The sequence below is a fragment of the Vanellus vanellus genome, assembly GCF_965231255.1.
Source record: "Vanellus vanellus genome assembly, chromosome: 21".
Taxonomy (NCBI): Eukaryota; Metazoa; Chordata; class Aves; order Charadriiformes; family Charadriidae; genus Vanellus; species Vanellus vanellus.
This window is the reverse complement of record NC_138926.1, coordinates 1-17,464: the sequence shown is the minus strand read 5'-3', so window position 1 is coordinate 17,464 and position 17,464 is coordinate 1.

Genomic DNA, 17,464 nt, shown 5'->3' with positions numbered 1-17,464 from the left:
GATGGAGTCCGCAGGAAAGCAGAGAGGGCCAAATTGTCTATGGCATTTGAAGAGGTTCCAGGAGGCAATGAGGACCAGCATCACTTTTCCCCGCTGGCACCTTTGCTGTGGCAGCAAAAGCTGGACGTTTGTCTTTTTTGCTCCGGAGGCTGCCGAAAGCGAAAACAGGTGCTTTTGAGGATGGAGTCCGCAGGAAAGCAGAGAGGGCCAAATTGTCTGTGGCATTTGAAAGGGTTCCAGGAGGCAGTGAGAACCAGCATTAGTTTTCTCCGCTCGCACCTTTGCTGTGGCAGCAAAAGCTGGACGTTTGTCTTTTTTGCTCTGGAGGCTGCCGAAAGCGAAAAAAGGTGCTTTTGAGGATGTAGTCCGCAGGAAAGCAGAGAGGGCCAAATTGTCTGGGGCATTTTAAAGGGTTCCAGGAGGCAGTGAGAACCAGCATTACTTTTCCCTGCTGGCACCTTTACTGTGGCAGCAAAAGCTGGACGTTTGTCTTTTTTGCTCTGGAGGCTGCCGAAAGCGAAAAAAGGTGCTTTTGAGGATGGAGTCCGCAGGAAAGCAGAGAGGGCCAAATTGTCTGTGGCATTTTAAAGGGTTCCAGGAGGCAGTGAGAACCAGCATTACTTTTCCCTGCTGGCACCTTTGCTGTGGCAGCAAAAGCTGGACGTTTGTCTTTTTTGCTCCGGAGGTTGTCGAAAGCGAAAAAAGGTGCTATATAGGATGGAGTCCGCAGGAAAGCAGAGAGGGCCAAATTGTCTATGGCATTTGAAGAGGTTCCAGGAGGCAATGAGGACCAGCATCACTTTTCCCCGCTGGCACCTTTGCTGTGGCAGCAAAAGCTGGACGTTTGTCTTTTTTGCTCCGGAGGCTGCCGAAAGCGAAAACAGGTGCTTTTGAGGATGGAGTCCGCAGGAAAGCAGAGAGGGCCAAATTGTCTGTGGCATTTGAAAGGGTTCCAGGAGGCAGTGAGAACCAGCATTAGTTTTCTCCGCTCGCACCTTTGCTGTGGCAGCAATAGCTGGACGTTTGTCTTTTTTGCTCTGGAGGCTGCCGAAAGCGAAAAAAGGTGCTTTTGAGGATGTAGTCCGCAGGAAAGCAGAGAGGGCCAAATTGTCTGGGGCATTTTAAAGGGTTCCAGGAGGCAGTGAGAACCAGCATTACTTTTCCCTGCTGGCACCTTTACTGTGGCAGCAAAAGCTGGACGTTTGTCTTTTTTGCTCCGGAGGTTGCCGAAAGCGAAAAAAGGTGCTTTTGAGGATGGAGTCCGCAGGAAAGCAGAGAGGGCCAAATTGTCTGGGGCATTTGAAGAGGTTCCAGGAGACAGTGAGAACCAGCATCACTTTTTCCCGCTGGCACCTTTGCTGTGGCAGCAAAAGCTGGACGTTTGTCTTTTTTGCTCCGGAGGTGGCCGAAAGCGAAAAAAGGTGCTTTTGAGGATGGACTCCGCAGGAAAGCAGAGAGGGCCAAATTGTCTATGGCATTTGAAGAGGTTCCAGGAGGCAATGAGGACCAGCATTACTTTTCCCCGCTGGCACCTTTGCTGTGGCAGCAAAAGCTGGACGTTTGTCTTTTTTGCTCCGGAGGCTGCCGAAAGCGAAAACAGGTGCTTTTGAGGATGGAGTCCGCAGGAAAGCAGAGAGGGCCAAATTGTCTGTGGCATTTGAAAGGGTTCCAGGAGGCAGTGAGAACCAGCATTAGTTTTCTCCGCTCGCACCTTTGCTGTGGCAGCAAAAGCTGGACGTTTGTCTTTTTTGCTCTGGAGGCTGCAGAAAGCGAAAAAAGGTGCTTTTGAGGATGGAGTCCGCAGGAAAGCAGAGAGGGCCAAATTGTCTGTGGCATTTTAAAGGGTTCCAGGAGGCAGTGAGAACCAGCATTACTTTTCCCTGCTGGCACCTTTACTGTGGCAGCAAAAGCTGGACGTTTGTCTTTTTTGCTCCGGAGGTTGCCGAAAGCGAAAAAAGGTGCTTTTGAGGATGGAGTCCGCAGGAAAGCAGAGAGGGCCAAATTGTCTGGGGCATTTGAAGAGGTTCCAGGAGACAGTGAGAACCAGCATCACTTTTTCCCGCTGGCACCTTTGCTGTGGCAGCAAAAGCTGGACGTTTGTCTTTTTTGCTCCGGAGGTGGCCGAAAGCGAAAAAAGGTGCTTTTGAGGATGGAGTCCGCAGGAAAGCAGAGAGGGCCAAATTGTCTGTGGCATTTGAAAGGGTTCCAGGAGGCAGTGAGAACCAGCCTTAGTTTTCTCCGCTCGCACCTTTGCTGTGGCAGCAAAAGCTGGACGTTTGTCTTTTTTGCTCCTGAGGCTGCCGAAAGCGAAAACAGGTGCTTTTGAGGATGGAGTCCGCAGGAAAGCAGAGAGGGCCAAATTGTCTGTGGCATTTGAAAGGGTTCCAGGAGGCAGTGAGAACCAGCATTACTTTTCCCCGCTGGCACCTTTGCTGTGGCAGCAAAAGCTGGACGTTTGTCTTTTTTGCTTCGGAGATGGCCGAAAGCGAAAAAAGGTGCTATATAGGATGGAGTCTGCAGGAAAGCAGAGAGGGCCAAATTGTCTGTGGCATTTGAAAGGGTTCCAGGAGGCAGTGAGAACCAGCATTATTTTTCTCTGCTGGCAACTTTGCTGTGGCAGCAAAAGCTGGACGTTTGTCTTTTTTGCTCCGGAGGCTGCCGAAAGCGAAATCAGGTGCTTTTGAGGATGGAGTCCACAGGAAAGCAGAGAGGGCCAAATTGTCTGTGGCATTTGAACGGGTTCCAGGAGGCAGTGAGAACCAGCATTACTTTTCCCCGCTGGCACCTTTGCTGTGGCAGCAAAAGCTGGACGTTTGTCTTTTTTGCTCCGGAGGCTGCCGAAAGCGAAAACAGGTGCTTTTGAGGATGGAGTCCGCAGGAAAGCAGAGAGGGCCAAATTGTCTGGGGCATTTGAAGAGGTTCCAGGAGGCAGTGAGAACCAGCATCACTTTTCCCCGCTGGCACCTTTGCTGTGGCAGCAAATGCTGGACGTTTGTCTTTTTTGCTCTGGAGGTTGCCGAAAGCGAAAACAGGTGCTTTTGAGGATGGAGTCCGCAGGAAAGCAGAGAGGGCCAAATTGTCTGTGGCATTTGAAAGGGTTCCAGGAGGCAGTGAGGACCAGCATCACTTTTCCCCGCTGGCACCTTTGCTGTGGCAGCAAAAGCTGGACGTTTGTCTTTTTTGCTCTGGGGGCTGCCGAAAGCGAAAACAGGTGCTTTTGAGGATGGAGTTAGCAGGAAAGCAGAGAGGGCCAAATTGTCTGTGGCATTTGAAAGAGTTCCAGGAGGCAGTGAGAACCAGCATCACCTTTCCCCGCTGGCACCTTTGCTGTGGCAGCAAAAGCTGGACGTTTGTCTTTTTACCACCGGAGGGCGCCGAAAGAGAAAAAAGGTGCTTTTGAGGACGGAGTCCGCAGGAAAGCAGAGAGGGCCAAATTGTCTGTGGCATTTGAAAGGGTTCCAGGAGGCAGTGAGAACCAGCATCACTTTTCCCCGCTGGCACCTTTGCTGTGGCAGCAAAAGCTGGACGTTTGTCTTTTTACCACCGGAGGGCGCCAAAAGTGAAAAAAGGTGCTTTTGAGGATAGAGTCCGTAGTAATGCAGAGAGGGCCAAATTGTCTGTGGCATTTGAAAGGGTTCCAGGAGGCAGTGAGGACCAGCATCACTTTTCCCCGCTGGCACCTTTGCTGTGGCAGCAAAAGCTGGACGTTTGTCTTTTTTGCTCCGGAGGTGGCCGAAAGCGAAAAAAGGTGCTATATAGGATGGAGTCTGCAGGAAAGCAGAGAGGGCCAAATTGTCAGGGGCATTTGAAAGGGTTCCAGGAGGCAGTGAGAACCAGTATTACGTTTCCCCGCTGGCACCTTTGCTGTGGCAGCAAAAGCTGGACGTTTGTCTTTTTTGCTCCGGAGGCTGCCGAAAGCGAAAACAGGTGCTTTTGAGGATAGAGTCCGCAGGAAAGCAGAGAGGGCCAAATTGTCTGTGGCATTTGAAGAGGTTCCAGGAGGCAGTGAGAACCAGCATCACTTTTCCCCGCTGGCACCTTTGCTGTGGCAGCAAAAGCTGGACGTTTGTCTTTTTTGCTCCTGACGTTGCCGAAAGCGAAAACAGGTGCTTTTGAGGATGGAGTCCGCAGGAAAGCAGAGAGTGCCAAATTGTCTGTGGCATTTGAAAGAGTTCCAGGAGGTAGTGAGAAGCAGCATCACTTTTCCCCGCTGGCACCTTTGCTGTGGCAGCAAAAGCTGGACGTTTGTCTTTTTACCACCGGAGGGCGCCGAAAGTGAAAAAAGGTGCTTTTGAGGATGGAGTCCGCAGTAAAGCAGAGAGGGCCAAGTTGTCTATGGCATTTGAAAGAGTTCGAGGAGGCAGTGAGAACCAGCATTATTTTTCTCTGCTGGCAACTTTGCTGTGGCAGCAAAAGCTGGACGTTTGTCTTTTTTGCTCCGGAGGCTGCCGAAAGCGAAAACAAGTGCTTTTGAGGATGGAGTCCGCAGGAAAGCAGAGAGGGCCAAATTGTCTGTGGCATTTGAAAGGGTTCCAGGAGGCAGTGAGGACCAGCATCACTTTTCCCCGCTGGCACCTTTGCTGTTGCAGCAAAAGCTGGACGTTTGTCTTTTTTGCTCTGGGGGCTGCCGAAAGCGAAAACAGGTGCTTTTGAGGATGGAGTCCGCAGGAAAGCAGAGAGGGCCAAATTGTCTGTGGCATTTGAAAGAGTTCCAGGAGGCAGTGAGAACCAGCATTACTTTTCCCTGCTGGCACCTTTGCTGTGGCAGCAAAAGCTGGACATTTGTTTTTTTGCTCCGGAGGATGCCGAAAACGAAAACAGGTGCTTTTGATAATGGAGTCCGCAGGAAAGCAGAGAGGGCCAAATCGTCTGGGGCATTTGAAGAGGTTCCAGGAGGCAGTGAGAACCAGCATTACTTTTCCCCGCTGGCACCTTTGCTGTGGCAGCAAAAGCTGGACGTTTGTCTGTTTTGCTCCTGAGGTTGCCGAAAACGAAAACAGCTGCTTTTGAGGATGGAGTCCGCAGGAAAGCAGAGAGGGCCAAATTGTCTGTGGCATTTGAAAGAGTTCCAGGAGGCAGTGAGAACCAGCATTACTTTTCCCCGCTGGCACCTTTGCTGTGGCAGCAAAAGCTGGACGTTTGTCTTTTTTGCTCTGGAGGCTGCCGAAAGCGAAAAAAGGTGCTTTTGAGGATGGAGTCCGCAGGAAAGCAGAGAGGGCCAAATTGTCTGTGGCATTTTAAAGGGTTCCAGGAGGCAGTGAGAACCAGCATTACTTTTCCCTGCTGGCACCTTTACTGTGGCAGCAAAAGCTGGACGTTTGTCTTTTTTGCTCCGGAGGTTGCCGAAAGCGAAAAAAGGTGCTTTTGAGGATGGAGTCCGCAGGAAAGCAGAGAGGGCCAAATTGTCTGGGGCATTTGAAGAGGTTCCAGGAGACAGTGAGAACCAGCATCACTTTTTCCCGCTGGCACCTTTGCTGTGGCAGCAAAAGCTGGACGTTTGTCTTTTTTGCTCCGGAGGTGGCCGAAAGCGAAAACAGGTGCTTTTGAGGATGGAGTCCGCAGGAAAGCAGAGAGGGCCAAATTGTCTGTGGCATTTGAAAGGGTTCCAGGAGGCAGTGAGAACCAGCCTTAGTTTTCTCCGCTCGCACCTTTGCTGTGGCAGCAAAAGCTGGACGTTTGTCTTTTTTGCTCTGGAGGCTGCCGAAAGCGAAAAAAGGTGCTTTTGAGGATGTAGTCCGCAGGAAAGCAGAGCGGGCCAAATTGTCTGTGGCATTTTAAAGGGTTCCAGGAGGCAGTGAGAACCAGCATTACTTTTCCCTGCTGGCACCTTTACTGTGGCAGCAAAAGCTGGACGTTTGTATTTTTGCTCCGGAGGATGCCGAAAACGAAAACAGGTGCTTTTGAGGATGGAGTCCGCAGGAAAGCAGAGAGGGCCAAATTGTCTGGGGCATTTGAAGAGGTTCCAGGAGGCAGTGAGAACCAGCATTACTTTTCCCCGCTGGCACCTTTGCTGTGGCAGCAAAAGCTGGACGTTTGTCTTTTTTGCTCCGGAGGTTGCCGAAAGCGAAAACAGGTGCTTTTGAGGATGGAGTCCGCAGGAAAGCAGAGAGGGCCAAATTGTCTGTGGCATTTGAAAGGGTTCCAGGAGGCAGTGAGAACCAGCACTACTTTTCCCCGCTGGCACCTTTGCTGTGGCAGCAAAAGCTGGACGTTTGTCTTTTTTGCTCCGGAGGCTGCCGAAAGCGAAAACAGGTGCTTTTGAGGATGGAGTCCGCAGGAAAGCAGAGAGGGACAAATTGTCTGGGGCATTTGAAGAGGTTCCACGACGCAGTGAGAACCAGCAATTATTATCCCCGCTGGCACCTTTGCTGTGGCAGCAAAAGCTGGACGTTTGTCTTTTTTGCTCCGGAGGTGGCTGAAAGCGAAAACAGGTGATTTTGAGGATGGAGTCCGCAGGAAAGCAGAGAGGGCCAAATTGTCTGTGGCATTTGAAAGGGTTCCAGGAGGCAGTGAGAACCAGCATTACTTTTCCCCGCTGGCACCTTTGCTGTGGCAGCAAAAGCTGGACGTTTGTCTTTTTTGCTCTGGAGGCTGCCGAAAGCGAAAAAAGGTGCTTTTGAGGATGTAGTCCGCAGGAAAGCAGAGAGGGCCAAATTGTCTGTGGCATTTTAAAGGGTTCCAGGAGGCAGTGAGAACCAGCATTACTTTTCCCTGCTGGCACCTTTACTGTGGCAGCAAAAGCTGGACGTTTGTCTTTTTTGCTCCGGAGGTTGCCGAAAGCGAAAAAAGGTGCTTTTGAGGATGGAGTCCGCAGGAAAGCAGAGAGGGCAAAATTGTCTGGGGCATTTGAAGAGGTTCCAGGAGACAGTGAGAACCAGCATCACTTTTTCCCGCTGGCACCTTTGCTGTGGCAGCAAAAGCTGGACGTTTGTCTTTTTTGCTCCGGAGGTGGCCGAAAGCGAAAACAGGTGCTTTTGAGGATGGAGTCCGCAGGAAAGCAGAGAGGGCCAAATTGTCTGTGGCATTTGAAAGGGTTCCAGGAGGCAGTGAGAACCAGCCTTAGTTTTCTCCGCTCGCACCTTTGCTGTGGCAGCAAAAGCTGGACGTTTGTCTTTTTTGCTCTGGAGGCTGCCGAAAGCGAAAAAAGGTGCTTTTGAGGATGTAGTCCGCAGGAAAGCAGAGCGGGCCAAATTGTCTGTGGCATTTTAAAGGGTTCCAGGAGGCAGTGAGAACCAGCATTAGTTTTCTCCGCTCGCACCTTTGCTGTGGCAGCAAAAGCTGGACGTTTGTATTTTTGCTCCGGAGGATGCCGAAAACGAAAACAGGTGCTTTTGAGGATGGAGTCCGCAGGAAAGCAGAGAGGGCCAAATTGTCTGGGGCATTTGAAGAGGTTCCAGGAGGCAGTGAGAACCAGCATTACTTTTCCCCGCTGGCACCTTTGCTGTGGCAGCAAAAGCTGGACTATTGTCTTTTTTGCTCCGGAGGTTGCCGAAAGCGAAAACAGGTGCTTTTGATAATGGAGTACGCAGGAAAGCAGAGAGGGACAAATTGTCTGGGGCATTTGAAGAGGTTCCACGACGCAGTGAGAACCAGCAATTATTATCCCCGCTGGCACCTTTGCTGTGGCAGCAAAAGCTGGACGTTTGTCTTTTTTGCTCCGGAGGTGGCCGAAAGCGCAAACAGGTGATTTTGAGGATGGAGTCCGCAGTAAAGCAGAGAGGGCCAAATTGTCTGTGGCATTTGAAAGGGTTCTAGGAGGCAGTGAGAACCAGCATTACTTTTCCCCGCTGGCACCTTTGCTGTGGCAGCAAAAGCTGGACGTTTGTCTTTTTTGCTCCGGAGGATGCCGAAAGCGAAAACAGGTGCTTTTGAGGATGGAGTCCGCAGGAAAGCAGAGAGGGCCAAATTGTCTGTGGCATTTGAAAGGGTTCCAGGAGGCAGTGAGAACCAGCATTACTTTTCCCCGCTGGCACCTTTGCTGTGGCAGCAAAAGCTGGACGTTTGTCTCTTTTGCTCCTGAGGCTGCCGAAAGCGAAAACAGGTGCTTTTGAGGATGGAGTCCACAGGAAAGCAGAGAGGGCCAAATTGTATGGGGCATTTGAAAGGGTTCCAGGAGGCAGTGAGGACCAGCATCACTTTTCCCCGCTGGCACCTTTGCTGTGGCAGCAAAAGCTGGACGTTTGTCTTTTTTGCTCCGGAGGTGGCCGAAAGCGAAAACAGGTGCTTTTGAGGATGGAGTCCGCAGGAAAGCAGAGAGGGCCAAATTGTCTATGGCATTTGAAGAGGTTCCAGGAGGCAATGAGGACCAGCATTACTTTTCCCCGCTGGCACCTTTGCTGTGGCAGCAAAAGCTGGACGTTTGTCTTTTTTGCTCCGGAGGTTGTCGAAAGCGAAAAAAGGTGCTTTTGAGGATGGAGTCCGCAGGAAAGCAGAGAGGGCCAAATTGTCTGTGGCATTTGAAAGGGTTCCAGGAGGCAGTGAGAACCAGCATTAGTTTTCTCCGCTCGCACCTTTGCTGTGGCAGCAAAAGCTGGACGTTTGTCTTTTTTGCTCTGGAGGCTGCCGAAAGCGAAAAAAGGTGCTTTTGAGGATGGAGTCCGCAGGAAAGCAGAGAGGGCCAAATTGTCTGTGGCATTTTAAAGGGTTCCAGGAGGCAGTGAGAACCAGCATTACTTTTCCCTGCTGGCACCTTTACTGTGGCAGCAAAAGCTGGACGTTTGTCTTTTTTGCTCCGGAGGTTGCCGAAAGCGAAAAAAGGTGCTTTTGAGGATGGAGTCCGCAGGAAAGCAGAGAGGGCCAAATTGTCTGGGGCATTTGAAGAGGTTCCAGGAGACAGTGAGAACCAGCATCACTTTTTCCCGCTGGCACCTTTGCTGTGGCAGCAAAAGCTGGACGTTTGTCTTTTTTGCTCCGGAGGTGGCCGAAAGCGAAAAAAGGTGCTTTTGAGGATGGAGTCCGCAGGAAAGCAGAGAGGGCCAAATTGTCTGTGGCATTTGAAAGGGTTCCAGGAGGCAGTGAGAACCAGCCTTAGTTTTCTCCGCTCGCACCTTTGCTGTGGCAGCAAAAGCTGGACGTTTGTCTTTTTTGCTCCTGAGGCTGCCGAAAGCGAAAACAGGTGCTTTTGAGGATGGAGTCCGCAGGAAAGCAGAGAGGGCCAAATTGTCTGTGGCATTTGAAAGGGTTCCAGGAGGCAGTGAGAACCAGCATTACTTTTCCCCGCTGGCACCTTTGCTGTGGCAGCAAAAGCTGGACGTTTGTCTTTTTTGCTTCGGAGATGGCCGAAAGCGAAAAAAGGTGCTATATAGGATGGAGTCTGCAGGAAAGCAGAGAGGGCCAAATTGTCTGTGGCATTTGAAAGGGTTCCAGGAGGCAGTGAGAACCAGCATTATTTTTCTCTGCTGGCAACTTTGCTGTGGCAGCAAAAGCTGGACGTTTGTCTTTTTTGCTCCGGAGGCTGCCGAAAGCGAAATCAGGTGCTTTTGAGGATGGAGTCCACAGGAAAGCAGAGAGGGCCAAATTGTCTGTGGCATTTGAACGGGTTCCAGGAGGCAGTGAGAACCAGCATTACTTTTCCCCGCTGGCACCTTTGCTGTGGCAGCAAAAGCTGGACGTTTGTCTTTTTTGCTCCGGAGGCTGCCGAAAGCGAAAACAGGTGCTTTTGAGGATGGAGTCCGCAGGAAAGCAGAGAGGGCCAAATTGTCTGGGGCATTTGAAGAGGTTCCAGGAGGCAGTGAGAACCAGCATCACTTTTCCCCGCTGGCACCTTTGCTGTGGCAGCAAATGCTGGACGTTTGTCTTTTTTGCTCTGGAGGTTGCCGAAAGCGAAAACAGGTGCTTTTGAGGATGGAGTCCGCAGGAAAGCAGAGAGGGCCAAATTGTCTGTGGCATTTGAAAGGGTTCCAGGAGGCAGTGAGGACCAGCATCACTTTTCCCCGCTGGCACCTTTGCTGTGGCAGCAAAAGCTGGACGTTTGTCTTTTTTGCTCTGGGGGCTGCCGAAAGCGAAAACAGGTGCTTTTGAGGATGGAGTTAGCAGGAAAGCAGAGAGGGCCAAATTGTCTGTGGCATTTGAAAGAGTTCCAGGAGGCAGTGAGAACCAGCATCACCTTTCCCCGCTGGCACCTTTGCTGTGGCAGCAAAAGCTGGACGTTTGTCTTTTTACCACCGGAGGGCGCCGAAAGAGAAAAAAGGTGCTTTTGAGGACGGAGTCCGCAGGAAAGCAGAGAGGGCCAAATTGTCTGGGGCATTTTAAAGGGTTCCAGGAGGCAGTGAGAACCAGCATTACTTTTCCCTGCTGGCACCTTTACTGTGGCAGCAAAAGCTGGACGTTTGTATTTTTGCTCCGGAGGATGCCGAAAACGAAAACAGGTGCTTTTGAGGATGGAGTCCGCAGGAAAGCAGAGAGGGCCAAATTGTCTGGGGCATTTGAAGAGGTTCCAGGAGGCAGTGAGAACCAGCATTACTTTTCCCCGCTGGCACCTTTGCTGTGGCAGCAAAAGCTGGACGTTTGTCTTTTTTGCTCCGGAGGTTGCCGAAAGCGAAAACAGGTGCTTTTGAGGATGGAGTCCGCAGGAAAGCAGAGAGGGCCAAATTGTCTGTGGCATTTGAAAGGGTTCCAGGAGGCAGTGAGAACCAGCACTACTTTTCCCCGCTGGCACCTTTGCTGTGGCAGCAAAAGCTGGACGTTTGTCTTTTTTGCTCCGGAGGCTGCCGAAAGCGAAAAAAGGTGCTTTTGAGGATGGAGTCCGCAGGAAAGCAGAGAGGGCCAAATTGTCTGGGGCATTTGAAGAGGTTCCAGGAGACAGTGAGAACCAGCATCACTTTTTCCCGCTGGCACCTTTGCTGTGGCAGCAAAAGCTGGACGTTTGTCTTTTTTGCTCCGGAGGTGGCCGAAAGCGAAAACAGGTGCTTTTGAGGATGGAGTCCGCAGGAAAGCAGAGAGGGCCAAATTGTCTGTGGCATTTGAAAGGGTTCCAGGAGGCAGTGAGAACCAGCCTTAGTTTTCTCCGCTCGCACCTTTGCTGTGGCAGCAAAAGCTGGACGTTTGTCTTTTTTGCTCTGGAGGCTGCCGAAAGCGAAAAAAGGTGCTTTTGAGGATGTAGTCCGCAGGAAAGCAGAGCGGGCCAAATTGTCTGTGGCATTTTAAAGGGTTCCAGGAGGCAGTGAGAACCAGCATTACTTTTCCCTGCTGGCACCTTTACTGTGGCAGCAAAAGCTGGACGTTTGTATTTTTGCTCCGGAGGATGCCGAAAACGAAAACAGGTGCTTTTGAGGATGGAGTCCGCAGGAAAGCAGAGAGGGCCAAATTGTCTGGGGCATTTGAAGAGGTTCCAGGAGGCAGTGAGAACCAGCATTACTTTTCCCCGCTGGCACCTTTGCTGTGGCAGCAAAAGCTGGACTATTGTCTTTTTTGCTCCGGAGGTTGCCGAAAGCGAAAACAGGTGCTTTTGATAATGGAGTACGCAGGAAAGCAGAGAGGGACAAATTGTCTGGGGCATTTGAAGAGGTTCCACGACGCAGTGAGAACCAGCAATTATTATCCCCGCTGGCACCTTTGCTGTGGCAGCAAAAGCTGGACGTTTGTCTTTTTTGCTCCGGAGGTGGCCGAAAGCGCAAACAGGTGATTTTGAGGATGGAGTCCGCAGTAAAGCAGAGAGGGCCAAATTGTCTGTGGCATTTGAAAGGGTTCCAGGAGGCAGTGAGAACCAGCATTACTTTTCCCCGCTGGCACCTTTGCTGTGGCAGCAAAAGCTGGACGTTTGTCTTTTTTGCTCCGGAGGATGCCGAAAGCGAAAACAGGTGCTTTTGAGGATGGAGTCCGCAGGAAAGCAGAGAGGGCCAAATTGTCTGTGGCATTTGAAAGGGTTCCAGGAGGCAGTGAGAACCAGCATTACTTTTCCCCGCTGGCACCTTTGCTGTGGCAGCAAAAGCTGGACGTTTGTCTCTTTTGCTCCTGAGGCTGCCGAAAGCGAAAACAGGTGCTTTTGAGGATGGAGTCCACAGGAAAGCAGAGAGGGCCAAATTGTATGGGGCATTTGAAAGGGTTCCAGGAGGCAGTGAGGACCAGCATCACTTTTCCCCGCTGGCACCTTTGCTGTGGCAGCAAAAGCTGGACGTTTGTCTTTTTTGCTCCGGAGGTGGCCGAAAGCGAAAACAGGTGCTTTTGAGGATGGAGTCCGCAGGAAAGCAGAGAGGGCCAAATTGTCTATGGCATTTGAAGAGGTTCCAGGAGGCAATGAGGACCAGCATTACTTTTCCCCGCTGGCACCTTTGCTGTGGCAGCAAAAGCTGGACGTTTGTCTTTTTTGCTCCGGAGGTTGTCGAAAGCGAAAAAAGGTGCTATATAGGATGGAGTCCGCAGGAAAGCAGAGAGGGCCAAATTGTCTGTGGCATTTGAAAGGGTTCCAGGAGGCAGTGAGAACCAGCATTAGTTTTCTCCGCTCGCACCTTTGCTGTGGCAGCAAAAGCTGGACGTTTGTCTTTTTTGCTCTGGAGGCTGCCGAAAGCGAAAAAAGGTGCTTTTGAGGATGGAGTCCGCAGGAAAGCAGAGAGGGCCAAATTGTCTGTGGCATTTTAAAGGGTTCCAGGAGACAGTGAGAACCAGCATCACTTTTTCCCGCTGGCACCTTTGCTGTGGCAGCAAAAGCTGGACGTTTGTCTTTTTTGCTCCGGAGGTGGCCGAAAGCGAAAAAAGGTGCTTTTGAGGATGGAGTCCGCAGGAAAGCAGAGAGGGCCAAATTGTCTGTGGCATTTGAAAGGGTTCCAGGAGGCAGTGAGAACCAGCCTTAGTTTTCTCCGCTCGCACCTTTGCTGTGGCAGCAAAAGCTGGACGTTTGTCTTTTTTGCTCCTGAGGCTGCCGAAAGCGAAAACAGGTGCTTTTGAGGATGGAGTCTGCAGGAAAGCAGAGAGGGCCAAATTGTCTGTGGCATTTGAAAGGGTTCCAGGAGGCAGTGAGAACCAGCATTACTTTTCCCCGCTGGCACCTTTGCTGTGGCAGCAAAAGCTGGACGTTTGTCTTTTTTGCTTCGGAGATGGCCGAAAGCGAAAAAAGGTGCTATATAGGATGGAGTCTGCAGGAAAGCAGAGAGGGCCAAATTGTCTGTGGCATTTGAAAGGGTTCCAGGAGGCAGTGAGAACCAGCATTATTTTTCTCTGCTGGCAACTTTGCTGTGGCAGCAAAAGCTGGACGTTTGTCTTTTTTGCTCCGGAGGCTGCCGAAAGCGAAATCAGGTGCTTTTGAGGATGGAGTCCACAGGAAAGCAGAGAGGGCCAAATTGTCTGTGGCATTTGAACGGGTTCCAGGAGGCAGTGAGAACCAGCATTACTTTTCCCCGCTGGCACCTTTGCTGTGGCAGCAAAAGCTGGACGTTTGTCTTTTTTGCTCCGGAGGTGGCCGAAAGCGAAAACAGGTGCTTTTGAGGATGGAGTCCGCAGGAAAGCAGAGAGGGCCAAATTGTCTGGGGCATTTGAAGAGGTTCCAGGAGGCAGTGAGAACCAGCATCACTTTTCCCCGCTGGCACCTTTGCTGTGGCAGCAAATGCTGGACGTTTGTCTTTTTTGCTCTGGAGGTTGCCGAAAGCGAAAACAGGTGCTTTTGAGGATGGAGTCCGCAGGAAAGCAGAGAGGGCCAAATTGTCTGTGGCATTTGAAAGGGTTCCAGGAGGCAGTGAGGACCAGCATCACTTTTCCCCGCTGGCACCTTTGCTGTGGCAGCAAAAGCTGGACGTTTGTCTTTTTTGCTCTGGGGGCTGCCGAAAGCGAAAACAGGTGCTTTTGAGGATGGAGTTAGCAGGAAAGCAGAGAGGGCCAAATTGTCTGTGGCATTTGAAAGAGTTCCAGGAGGCAGTGAGAACCAGCATCACCTTTCCCCGCTGGCACCTTTGCTGTGGCAGCAAAAGCTGGACGTTTGTCTTTTTACCACCGGAGGGCGCCGAAAGAGAAAAAAGGTGCTTTTGAGGACGGAGTCCGCAGGAAAGCAGAGAGGGCCAAATTGTCTGTGGCATTTGAAAGGGTTCCAGGAGGCAGTGAGAACCAGCATCACTTTTCCCCGCTGGCACCTTTGCTGTGGCAGCAAAAGCTGGACGTTTGTCTTTTTACCACCGGAGGGCGCCAAAAGTGAAAAAAGGTGCTTTTGAGGATAGAGTCCGTAGTAATGCAGAGAGGGCCAAATTGTCTGTGGCATTTGAAAGGGTTCCAGGAGGCAGTGAGAACCAGCCTTAGTTTTTTCCGCTGGCACCTTTGCTGTTGCAGCAAAAGCTGGACGTTTGTCTTTTTTGCTCCGGAGGCTGCCGAAAGCGAAAACAGGTGCTTTTGAGGATGGAGTCCGCAGGAAAGCAGAGAGGGCCAAATTGTCTGTGGCATTTGAAAGGGTTCCAGGAGGCAGTGAGGACCAGCATCACTTTTCCCCGCTGGCACCTTTGCTGTGGCAGCAAAAGCTGGACGTTTGTCTTTTTTGCTCCGGAGGTGGCCGAAAGCGAAAAAAGGTGCTATATAGGATGGAGTCTGCAGGAAAGCAGAGAGGGCCAAATTGTCAGGGGCATTTGAAAGGGTTCCAGGAGGCAGTGAGAACCAGTATTACGTTTCCCCGCTGGCACCTTTGCTGTGGCAGCAAAAGCTGGACGTTTGTCTTTTTTGCTCCGGAGGCTGCCGAAAGCGAAAACAGGTGCTTTTGAGGATAGAGTCCGCAGGAAAGCAGAGAGGGCCAAATTTTCTGTGGCATTTGAAGAGGTTCCAGGAGGCAGTGAGAACCAGCATCACTTTTCCCCGCTGGCACCTTTGCTGTGGCAGCAAAAGCTGGACGTTTGTCTTTTTTGCTCCTGACGTTGCCGAAAGCGAAAACAGGTGCTTTTGAGGATGGAGTCCGCAGGAAAGCAGAGAGTGCCAAATTGTCTGTGGCATTTGAAAGAGTTCCAGGAGGTAGTGAGAAGCAGCATCACTTTTCCCCGCTGGCACCTTTGCTGTGGCAGCAAAAGCTGGACGTTTGTCTTTTTACCACCGGAGGGCGCCGAAAGTGAAAAAAGGTGCTTTTGAGGATGGAGTCCGCAGTAAAGCAGAGAGGGCCAAGTTGTCTATGGCATTTGAAAGAGTTCGAGGAGGCAGTGAGAACCAGCATTATTTTTCTCTGCTGGCAACTTTGCTGTGGCAGCAAAAGCTGGACGTTTGTCTTTTTTGCTCCGGAGGCTGCCGAAAGCGAAAACAAGTGCTTTTGAGGATGGAGTCCGCAGGAAAGCAGAGAGGGCCAAATTGTCTATGGCATTTGAAGAGGTTCCAGGAGGCAATGAGGACCAGCATCACTTTTCCCCGCTGGCACCTTTGCTGTGGCAGCAAAAGCTGGACGTTTGTCTTTTTTGCTCTGGGGGCTGCCGAAAGCGAAAACAGGTGCTTTTGAGGATGGAGTCCGCAGGAAAGCAGAGAGGGCCAAATTGTCTGTGGCATTTGAAAGAGTTCCAGGAGGCAGTGAGAACCAGCATTACTTTTCCCTGCTGGCACCTTTGCTGTGGCAGCAAAAGCTGGACGTTTGTTTTTTTGCTCCGGAGGATGCCGAAAACGAAAACAGGTGCTTTTGATAATGGAGTCCGCAGGAAAGCAGAGAGGGCCAAATCGTCTGGGGCATTTGAAGAGGTTCCACGACGCAGTGAGAACCAGGAATTATTATCCCCGCTGGCACCTTTGCTGTGGCAGCAAAAGCTGGACGTTTGTCTGTTTTGCTCCTGAGGTTGCCGAAAACGAAAACAGGTGCTTTTGAGGATGGAGTCCGCAGGAAAGCAGAGAGGGCCAAATTGTCTGTGGCATTTTAAAGGGTTCCAGGAGGCAGTGAGAACCAGCATTACTTTTCCCTGCTGGCACCTTTACTGTGGCAGCAAAAGCTGGACGTTTGTCTTTTTTGCTCCGGAGGTTGCCGAAAGCGAAAAAGGTGCTTTTGAGGATGGAGTCCGCAGGAAAGCAGAGAGGGCCAAATTGTCTGGGGCATTTGAAGAGGTTCCAGGAGACAGTGAGAACCAGCATCACTTTTTCCCGCTGGCACCTTTGCTGTGGCAGCAAAAGCTGGACGTTTGTCTTTTTTGCTCCGGAGGTGGCCGAAAGCGAAAAAAGTGCTTTTGAGGATGGAGTCCGCAGGAAAGCAGAGAGGGCCAAATTGTCTGTGGCATTTGAAAGGGTTCCAGGAGGCAGTGAGAACCAGCCTTAGTTTTCTCCGCTCGCACCTTTGCTGTGGCAGCAAAAGCTGGACGTTTGTCTTTTTTGCTCTGGAGGCTGCCGAAAGCGAAAAAAGGTGCTTTTGAGGATGTAGTCCGCAGGAAAGCAGAGCGGGCCAAATTGTCTGTGGCATTTTAAAGGGTTCCAGGAGGCAGTGAGAACCAGCATTACTTTTCCCTGCTGGCACCTTTGCTGTGGCAGCAAAAGCTGGACGTTTGTATTTTTGCTCCGGAGGATGCCGAAAACGAAAACAGGTGCTTTTGAGGATGGAGTCCGCAGGAAAGCAGAGAGGGCCAAATTGTCTGGGGCATTTGAAGAGGTTCCAGGAGGCAGTGAGAACCAGCATTACTTTTCCCCGCTGGCACCTTTGCTGTGGCAGCAAAAGCTGGACGTTTGTCTTTTTTGCTCCGGAGGTTGCCGAAAGCGAAAACAGGTGCTTTTGAGGATGGAGTCCGCAGGAAAGCAGAGAGGGCCAAATTGTCTGTGGCATTTGAAAGGGTTCCAGGAGGCAGTGAGAACCAGCACTACTTTTCCCCGCTGGCACCTTTGCTGTGGCAGCAAAAGCTGGACGTTTGTCTTTTTTGCTCCGGAGGATGCCGAAAGCCAAAACAGGTGCTTTTGAGGATGGAGTCCGCAGGAAAGCAGAGAGGGACAAATTGTCTGGGGCATTTGAAGAGGTTCCACGACGCAGTGAGAACCAGCAATTATTATCCCCGCTGGCACCTTTGCTGTGGCAGCAAAAGCTGGACGTTTGTCTTTTTTGCTCCGGAGGTGGCCGAAAGCGAAAACAGGTGATTTTGAGGATGGAGTTAGCAGGAAAGCAGAGAGGGCCAAATTGTCTGTGGCATTTGAAAGGGTTCCAGGAGGCAGTGAGAACCAGCATTACTTTTCCCCGCTGGCACCTTTGCTGTGGCAGCAAAAGCTGGACGTTTGTCTTTTTTGCTCTGGAGGCTGCCGAAAGCGAAAAAAGGTGCTTTTGAGGATGTAGTCCGCAGGAAAGCAGAGAGGGCCAAATTGTCTGTGGCATTTTAAAGGGTTCCAGGAGGCAGTGAGAACCAGCATTACTTTTCCCTGCTGGCACCTTTACTGTGGCAGCAAAAGCTGGACGTTTGTCTTTTTTGCTCCGGAGGTGGCCGAAAGCGAAAACAGGTGCTTTTGAGGATGGAGTCCGCAGGAAAGCAGAGAGGGCCAAATTGTCTGGGGCATTTGAAGAGGTTCCAGGAGACAGTGAGAACCAGCATCACTTTTTCCCGCTGGCACCTTTGCTGTG